Source organism: Rattus norvegicus, chromosome 2 (genome assembly GCF_021556685.1).
Source record: "Rattus norvegicus strain SHRSP/BbbUtx chromosome 2, alternate assembly SHRSP_T2T, whole genome shotgun sequence".
NCBI lineage: Eukaryota > Metazoa > Chordata > Mammalia > Rodentia > Muridae > Rattus > Rattus norvegicus.
In genome coordinates this window covers 67,054,009-67,062,202 of record NC_141535.1, presented here as the reverse complement: position 1 = coordinate 67,062,202, position 8,194 = coordinate 67,054,009, and positions in this window count along the sequence as shown.

Below are 8,194 nucleotides of genomic sequence, written 5' to 3'. Positions count from 1 at the left end.
ATAGGGCCTGGTTTGTTCCCTGAAAACTGCAAATTCCATCACTAGTGATACACTGCAATGGAAGCACACTTGCTAATCCTTTAAAATAGTGATGCTGCCTGGTAAACAAGCATTAAAATCTATGTTGCTGTGAGTGCAATATTTTTAACTTAATGTTTTTCTTTTACTTATTCACTTTATATGCAGCTTACTGTTCTCATCCTGGTAATCCACCTCCTACAGTTCTCCCCCATCTCCTCTTCCCATCTCCTCTGAGGAGGGGCCCCTCTGAGTATTCACCAAACCTGGTAAATCAAGACTCTGTGAAATTTGGCGGATCCACTCCCACTGAGGTCAGACAAGGCAGTCCAGCTAGAAGAGCATATTCCATGTACAGGTAATAGCTTTTGGGTGATAGCAACCTGCTCCAATAGTTCAGCATCCACAGAAAAACCATGCTGCAGATCTAATACATATGAGTGGGGAGGACTAGGTCCTGCTTGTATATGTTCTTTGGTTGGTCATTTAGACTCTGAGAGCCCAAAGAGTGCAGGTTAGTTGTTTTTGTTGGTCTTCCTGTGGAGTTCCTATCCCCTTCAGGGCCCACAATCCTTCCTCTTATTCTTCTATAAGTGTCTCCAAGCTCCAACCATTGTTTGACTGTGGGTGTTCGCATCTGTCTGAATCAGCTGTTGGTTGGAACCTCTCAGACAACATGCCTGAGTCTGCAAGCATAGCAGAGTATCAATATCAAGTATTGATGCTTGCTCATGAGATGGGTCTCATGTTGAGGTTGTTATAGGATGGATGTTCCATCAATCTCTGCTCCATCTCCTTCTCTGCAATTCTTATAGACACAATAAGTTTTGGGTTGAAAATTTTGTGGGTAGGTTAATGTCTCGATTGCTCCAACAGAGTTCCTAACTGGCTACAGGAGGTTACCTCACAGGTTCCATACACCCATTGTCACAGTTAAAGTCACCCCATTGATAGTTGGGCACCTCCCTAAACCCAAGTCTCTTTAGAATCCTGGAGATGCCAGACCCCAGTCCTTTGCAGTTTTCCATTACTTCTCATGCTCATTCTTATTCAAACTATCTCAATTTGCTTATTCAGAAATTTAAGTTTTTCATTGATATTATCTTACATAGTTAGAATTATGGCAAGATATTTTATAGTCTTTTTTTGTTACTGTTAAAGTAAATGTGTCTCGGATCACTCTTTCAGTGTGTTTGTTGCTATAGCATAGAAAAGATGAATGTTTTTATTTATTTTCTGTTTGATTTTTTTGAGTAAACCTTGCCACTTTGCTGAAATTATGAGCTGTTTATGTAAGTGTCCTGTTGGAAATTTTTGTTATACTTTATGTATAATAACATATCATCTGCAAATAAAAATAATTTGAATTCTTTTACTGTATTTATCCCTTCAACTTTTTTTATTACTTATTCCTCTGGATAATGAATTTGCACTCTACTGAAAAGGTGGAGAATGTGGGAAGCCTTGGATACATCCTGATTTTATATTTTACAGGTCATCTCTATACATATTGACAGTTCAATGATACACCTGATTTTAAATAATTCTTTGTTATTTTTTAAAGTCCTCCTGGTTAATGTCATTTTCACAAACCATGTTAGAATAATTTAGATTTACAAAAAGTATCAAAGATCATTGCATTACTTTTTAAATTTATTTCTATCACTTCTATTAATATATTACATTACCGTGACTCATCTATCTCAATTAATTGGTGAAATAACAATACATTTATTTAAACAAGTCCATGCCTTCAATTATGTTTTTTAATTGTTGTTGTTTTGACTTTGATTTTGTTTCCTTGAAAGCATTTCTTTTTTCCTGGATGTTCCATATGCAATTCAATGATATTGTTCTAAGAAAGCCTTTAGGGATTTAAAAAAAGAAGAAGAAATATGTGAGTTTGTATTTTGTTGGAAGTAGTTCCTGAAAGTATTATTTTTTGCATTTGACTTTGCTCAAGAAGAATATGAAGTATAGAGTCATGTGATGACATTCATATTAATGAAGAAAGCTGCAATTTCAACCTATTTCAGTCAACTAGTAAACAAAAACTGGTATGTGAGGAAGCCAGAAGGGATTTTTGGTGTTATTCCATGTAAATCACATTGACAGCTTTATTCCCACAATTCCTGTACAGATGTGTGCCACATCTGACTTTAAGGTAGGGGAAGGAATCTCATAATACTTGTGTTTGTATATTTCTGAGAATATTATTCTTATAAATATCAACAGTACTGTCTCATCTTACCTTCCTTGTACAATGCCTTCAGGCACAGATTGTGTAGCTTTTCTATGAAGCACTAAATCTCACTCAGGCCCCTTAGGAAAATGTAAGAGCAATCAGTAAATAATAGTAGAAAGTCTGTTGATTACTATTGAATAAGGTAAAATACTTTCCACATATTGCAAACTAAAACCAGATTGTTCATGCCCCTTATTCTGTTTTAATGGCATGTTACATCTAAGGCTTCATTAATCAATGCAATATATATTTTCCAATTATGTGTCTATGCCATGCTTCAAAAACCAAAGAGCTAACTATGATTAGAATCTTCTAAAGTAATTAAATGAAGTCAATATTCATCAACACTGGATACATGTTAGAGAATTTGACCAAATAGAATACTTAAAATAATGATTGATCATCCTTAAGGACTTAGGGTTTGGGAATCAGAAACATCATTCAAGCTTTCAATGGAAGAAAGTAACCAACAGCCCTATTCATTTATGATAGCTATGACTAACAACAACCCACACAACAAGGAAACAGTAAATAGAACGCACATATTGGAGGTAATCAGCAGTTCTTTAAATTAACTTACAGCATATTAAACATGAGGGAGGTTATGTTTGGGTTTGGAAATCTAAACAATTATTCAGAACTAATTAAACCATGGATCATGGGACAAGAACCCACATATCATATTTTATAAGTCAGCACAACACCTAACAACATTCTAAATATTTATCCTTGTATACACATTTAGTAATACAGCCCTAGCCCTAAAAAAAGAAAATTTCCATGAAGATTATTGCAGAATTCCATAATAGAGATAATTTAAAGTTGGGAATCAGTTTCTTGGGATATCTTTATTTAGAGCTACAGCACCAGAAACTCAGGAATGATTGGAGGCGAGGAGAAAACTCGAAGAACCAGAGGAAGAGGCAGTTTGCTGTGAGATAATGTTCTCTTATAGTATCAGAAGTTAGACCCTTGACGTTTCAACAACATGACTTCTTAAAATTTAGCTGAACAAAGACAAGACTATACTAGTCATTTGAGTGTGGACTGGGGGTAGCAATAACCAAGGAGACATCAGGCCTAGACAAAGATCTGTAGAAAGCTATGGAATACTGAAAGTACGAGAGATAGTCTTGTCTGTGGAAGAGCACATCAATTGGTAATCTGATATAGAATATTATCCACGAATATATGAATGTAGTTAAATTATTCAGACTGAGGAGATTGTAATTATATATTTTATGAGTTTACTCATATACTGTAGTCATAAATATATGTAATATATGTAATACCTCTTTTAAAAAGAGGTATGAATTTGAAAAATGACAGGATGGTTAATTTTGAAGGGTTTGAGAAGTAAGGAAAAGGGGAGATGAGGTACTTATATTTAATCTCAATAGAAAATTAGCAAGGGCATGGCCAGCTGCCCCAAGTCTGTGCTTACAGGTGCTCAACACTGCACTGCATTGCACAGAGGCCTTTTTGAGCATTTCCTCTGTTCACTCAAAGACTTGCTTTTGCAGCTCTCAACAGCTTCTGCATGAGCAAAGTTTTGAACTGTACCTGCTCATTCTCTGATGAGGGCACTTTTAACTGTTGCGGCCTGTTGCTGGGGATGCAGACAAGGACAGAGATAGAGACCCAGCATCCTGATGCTGACACTGACCCTGAGGCGACCTTGCCACTGACAACCTTTTTCCAGAGTGTGCAGCTTATGGTGCAGTAAGGCTCCGAATGTGATTCGGGACACTGTTCTTTGGGTTCCAGCTTGACTGCTTTTACTGGCCAAAAGACTCAGATAGAAACAGTTCCCCTCTCTGTGTTCCTGCCAGTGAAATAGGTCTCACCATGCCTGCCTATAACACCCAACTATTGGATTGAAGTCCGAGACTCCTATGGTTGACTTAGGGGAAAGATTGAAGAAGCTGTAAGGGAGAGCAACTCCATAGGAAGACCAGCAGTCTCAACTAACCCACACCCAGGAACTCTCAGGGAATGAGCCACCAACTAAAGACATAAATGGACTGGTCCAAGGCCCCTGGCATATATGTATCAGAGGTCTGCTTGAACAGGCCTCAAAGGGAGATGTGCTTAATCTTTGAAAGACTTGAGGTCTCAGGGAATAGGGAGGCCTGGTGGGAGGGGAGGAGGAATACTCCTCAGGGGTAAGGGGGAGATGGAATGGATTGAGGAACTGTGGGAGGCAAAACCAAGGGAGGCACCGACTGGAATGTAAATAAATACAATAAAAATAAATAAATAAATAAATAAATAAATAAATAAATAAATAACTGACCAATATTATCTCTTCAATTTTAATGAATATATACATTGCTAGAAATTTCTGGTAACTTAGAATAATCAGTGAATAGAGTTAGATAAAACGCAGGTGTGGCTTTTCTGAAATGTTTCTTCTTACTTTATCTATTCTGAGAAGTAGATTCATTATACTTATGGGTACAGCAGCAGTAGTGGTATAACAGTATGCCACAAGGAGTCATTTACTTATGCATAAAATATTTCACAGACCCCTGAATTTCCTTTGAGGCTAGTTATATTTCCACATCATTGTGGCTCCCTGAAAAGAAATATACTTACTCAAAGTATCATAAAATAATTTAATATTGCCAGTATTTAAAATCATACAAATAAAAACATACTATGATAATCTAAATTAATTAAAGCTTACAGTAATAAAGTGATTTACTATATTTATTGGACGCTCCTTGTAGACTATGCTATAATTTTTATAGTTCTTGATTTTAAATAATTTATAGGACCAAATGGAATTTATTAATGGTGGACTTGTATTAACTCATCCCTGATATGATAAATTACATTAAAATTACTTACATGCTAAATTTCAAGAACATTAAGTTATATTCTCATCAGTATTTAAATATTGCTTTGGGTATTTTAAGTATTCACCATCACTATCATCTTCTATTAGTTACAAAGAATGGAAGAATGGAGTAGAGTTATCTGTACTATAATTGATATACCAAATATTAATATGATTTTGTTTTGCAGAGACTTTCAGTAGAAACCTAGACATGTTGTCTTGCTTAAACATTTCATTGTTAACCAAAACACATTACTGTTTTTTTTAATACTGATGGCTGAGTAATTCATGCAGATAATTAAAGAAGTACTTCAATTTTCATTACTTCCTTAAGTATTCTCTCTTTTCAATCTAGATTAAGTTAATAGAGCTATTTGCATGCACTCTTCTCTGATTTGGAGTTTGTTTGCAAATAAATTGGTATCACAAAACTTACTAACTTACATCAAGCACATATTCCCATTTTATTGATATATTAAAATGCTTCCAGTGTCTTAACTGCCATTCATACAGAAATCTTCATTTTAATCAAAGATTTCCTATTCTCTTATGTGACAGAAAAGAAAATATCAACTAAATCTTCATTAGATGTAGAAATTATTTCCACAGACAAGCAAATCCTACTCTAATTGGCCTAGTCTTTCATGTTGCATTAAAAATAAGGGTTTAATAAAAGAATCAATTTTTGATATAACATCTATTAAATTAAAATATTGACTTTGCATACCATTACAATGTGATTTTTGTAAATGAGTGAAAAGCAATTTTATTATGTATGTAGTGTGATTTTGCTTTATAGAATGTTATGAACATTTTGTGCTTAAGTAAACATGAACGTCAAGGCAAAGCATGACTTTAAATGTCTTAAAATGGTTTATTGATATTTGAGTAAATTTCCTTGGCATTATATTTAAGACTACTGTAATTGTAAGAATTCCTTATTATGTCAGCTGGGAAAATATTAACTGACTATGATATGCTGACTCATTGCAACATTTACTAAAATATCTTCTTTTTACTTTGTGCAAGTATACAGTAGCTACTTTTGGAAGTCAGTGATTTAGAATGAGATCATAACAGGAATAAAATGAGATAATAAAGAAAAGTTACTGGTAAGTAGCTTTGAGGTTAAACTCACAACTATGATTCCTTAAAGCACCACTTTGCTTTGTAATTTCACCCAATTATCTCATATACTTTATTATTTTACTTGTGTTATTTCATTTATCCGACACTAAGGTAAAGGCCTGAATGTGACCTTGAATTCACCTCCCGCTGAGTGATAAAGAAAGACTCCATTGTGAGCATAAATGCTGTGCAGCATTAGTGTATATAAACCAATGCCTTTTTGCTTCATCTTCTAGGAAGAATGTCAGAGTTCAGACACAGGTTTTGGGGTCTTATCAGTAAAGGTGAATAGGTATGTCTACCTGTGCATTCATCACACTATAATTATAAAGAGAAATCCTCTCCAGCCCTGTACCGTTGATATTAAAAAAATGATACCAATATCTTGTTTGAGTAACCATAACTGCATTTGCCTAACATCAATGTGTTCCTAGATTTTCTGGGTTTAAGCGAATCCATGAAAACATCTATTGATCAAGATCACTCATTTTTATAATAGTGATGGTATTTTTATGATTCAATATTTATCAACTACAATGAAGAAGTCTTTCCCTGTATCAATCTGCAACTGCTTTTAAGAGATAGACATCAAATAAATAGACCTTTTACAAAAAAAATTGCAAAACAAAACAATGCTTTGGAAAATTTCATGAATACTTCTTTAGAATATATATATTCCAAAAATTACTTTTATTTTTATAAGAATACACCTTGATAAAATTCTCAAAATTGTGGTATTTATTTTTTAGTTCCTATGTCGTCAAGCTGAAAGACTTACAAACACTTCTGCTATTTATGCATTATGTTTAAATAACAATCTCCTAAACTCGAATACACATATACTAGGAAAATGTATTTCATTCCTCCAGTTAGATATTTCAAAGAATGCTTAAAATTTTCTGCAATTGAGATTTTACTGTAGTTTACTTAGTATGATGGCTCCTGCATTCTTCCCATACTGTTGTTGTTGCTGTGAATAGGAATAAAAAGAAGCAAGGCAGCAGCTTATTTTAGATTGAGTAGTTTTATTATGCCTTATCTGGAACAAGTACTTAATCTTTTTGAAGTTATATTCTCTGTATATCTGACAGAAAAAGAAAAGATACATTCATGAACTTTCAAGAATACAGTCTTCTTGAGCATGGTTTATTTATCTGATTCTTGGCCACTCAATTCCTATGTCCTCCACATTAAAAAATCAAATACTTCCTACTCCTTTTATATCCAATATAATACGGGAAACAAGTTTGACATAAATATGTTTTAGAAGGTTGTTAGGGAAAATACATAGAGTGTGTTACACTGAAAAATGATAAGGAAGAAAGAAAACTTTGAATTAATAATTATAGTATAACATAATGTGAAAAAAGTTTTATCAGTTCTTTATGTATAATTCATTATAGTAACGTAATTTACTGACAAAGGAATAATTAAAGCTCTATTTTTTTCATATATAAAATTATGGATTACTTTTCTAATTATACTTTAATGTATCATTTATTTTAAAAATATTTTAAGACAAAGCCTTCTTGTATAGCTGTGGCTAGCCACATATATACTTATTATGTATTTTGACCTTGTGTCACCATATCTGGTGTTTTAAGGTTCCCATTGCTGTAAAGAGACACTATGACTAAGACAACTCCCATAAAGGAAAACATTTAATTGGGCCTAGTTTCCTGGTTCTGAAGTTCAGTCCATTATCATGAACGTGGGAGCATGGCAGCATTGAGGCAGGCATGGCGTGGGAGGATCTGAAAAGGTTGTTAGGAGAAGACTGGATTTAGGCAGCTAAGAGAAAAGTCGCAAAGCCCACTCCCAAAGTGACACACTTCCTCCAACAAGGCTACACATGCACATACTACAGCAAGGCCACACCTACTAGTAGTGCCACTCACTGGCAAACCAAAATACACGGCTACTTAGTAATATTTCTAAATAAAAAGGCATTTTATTCACTT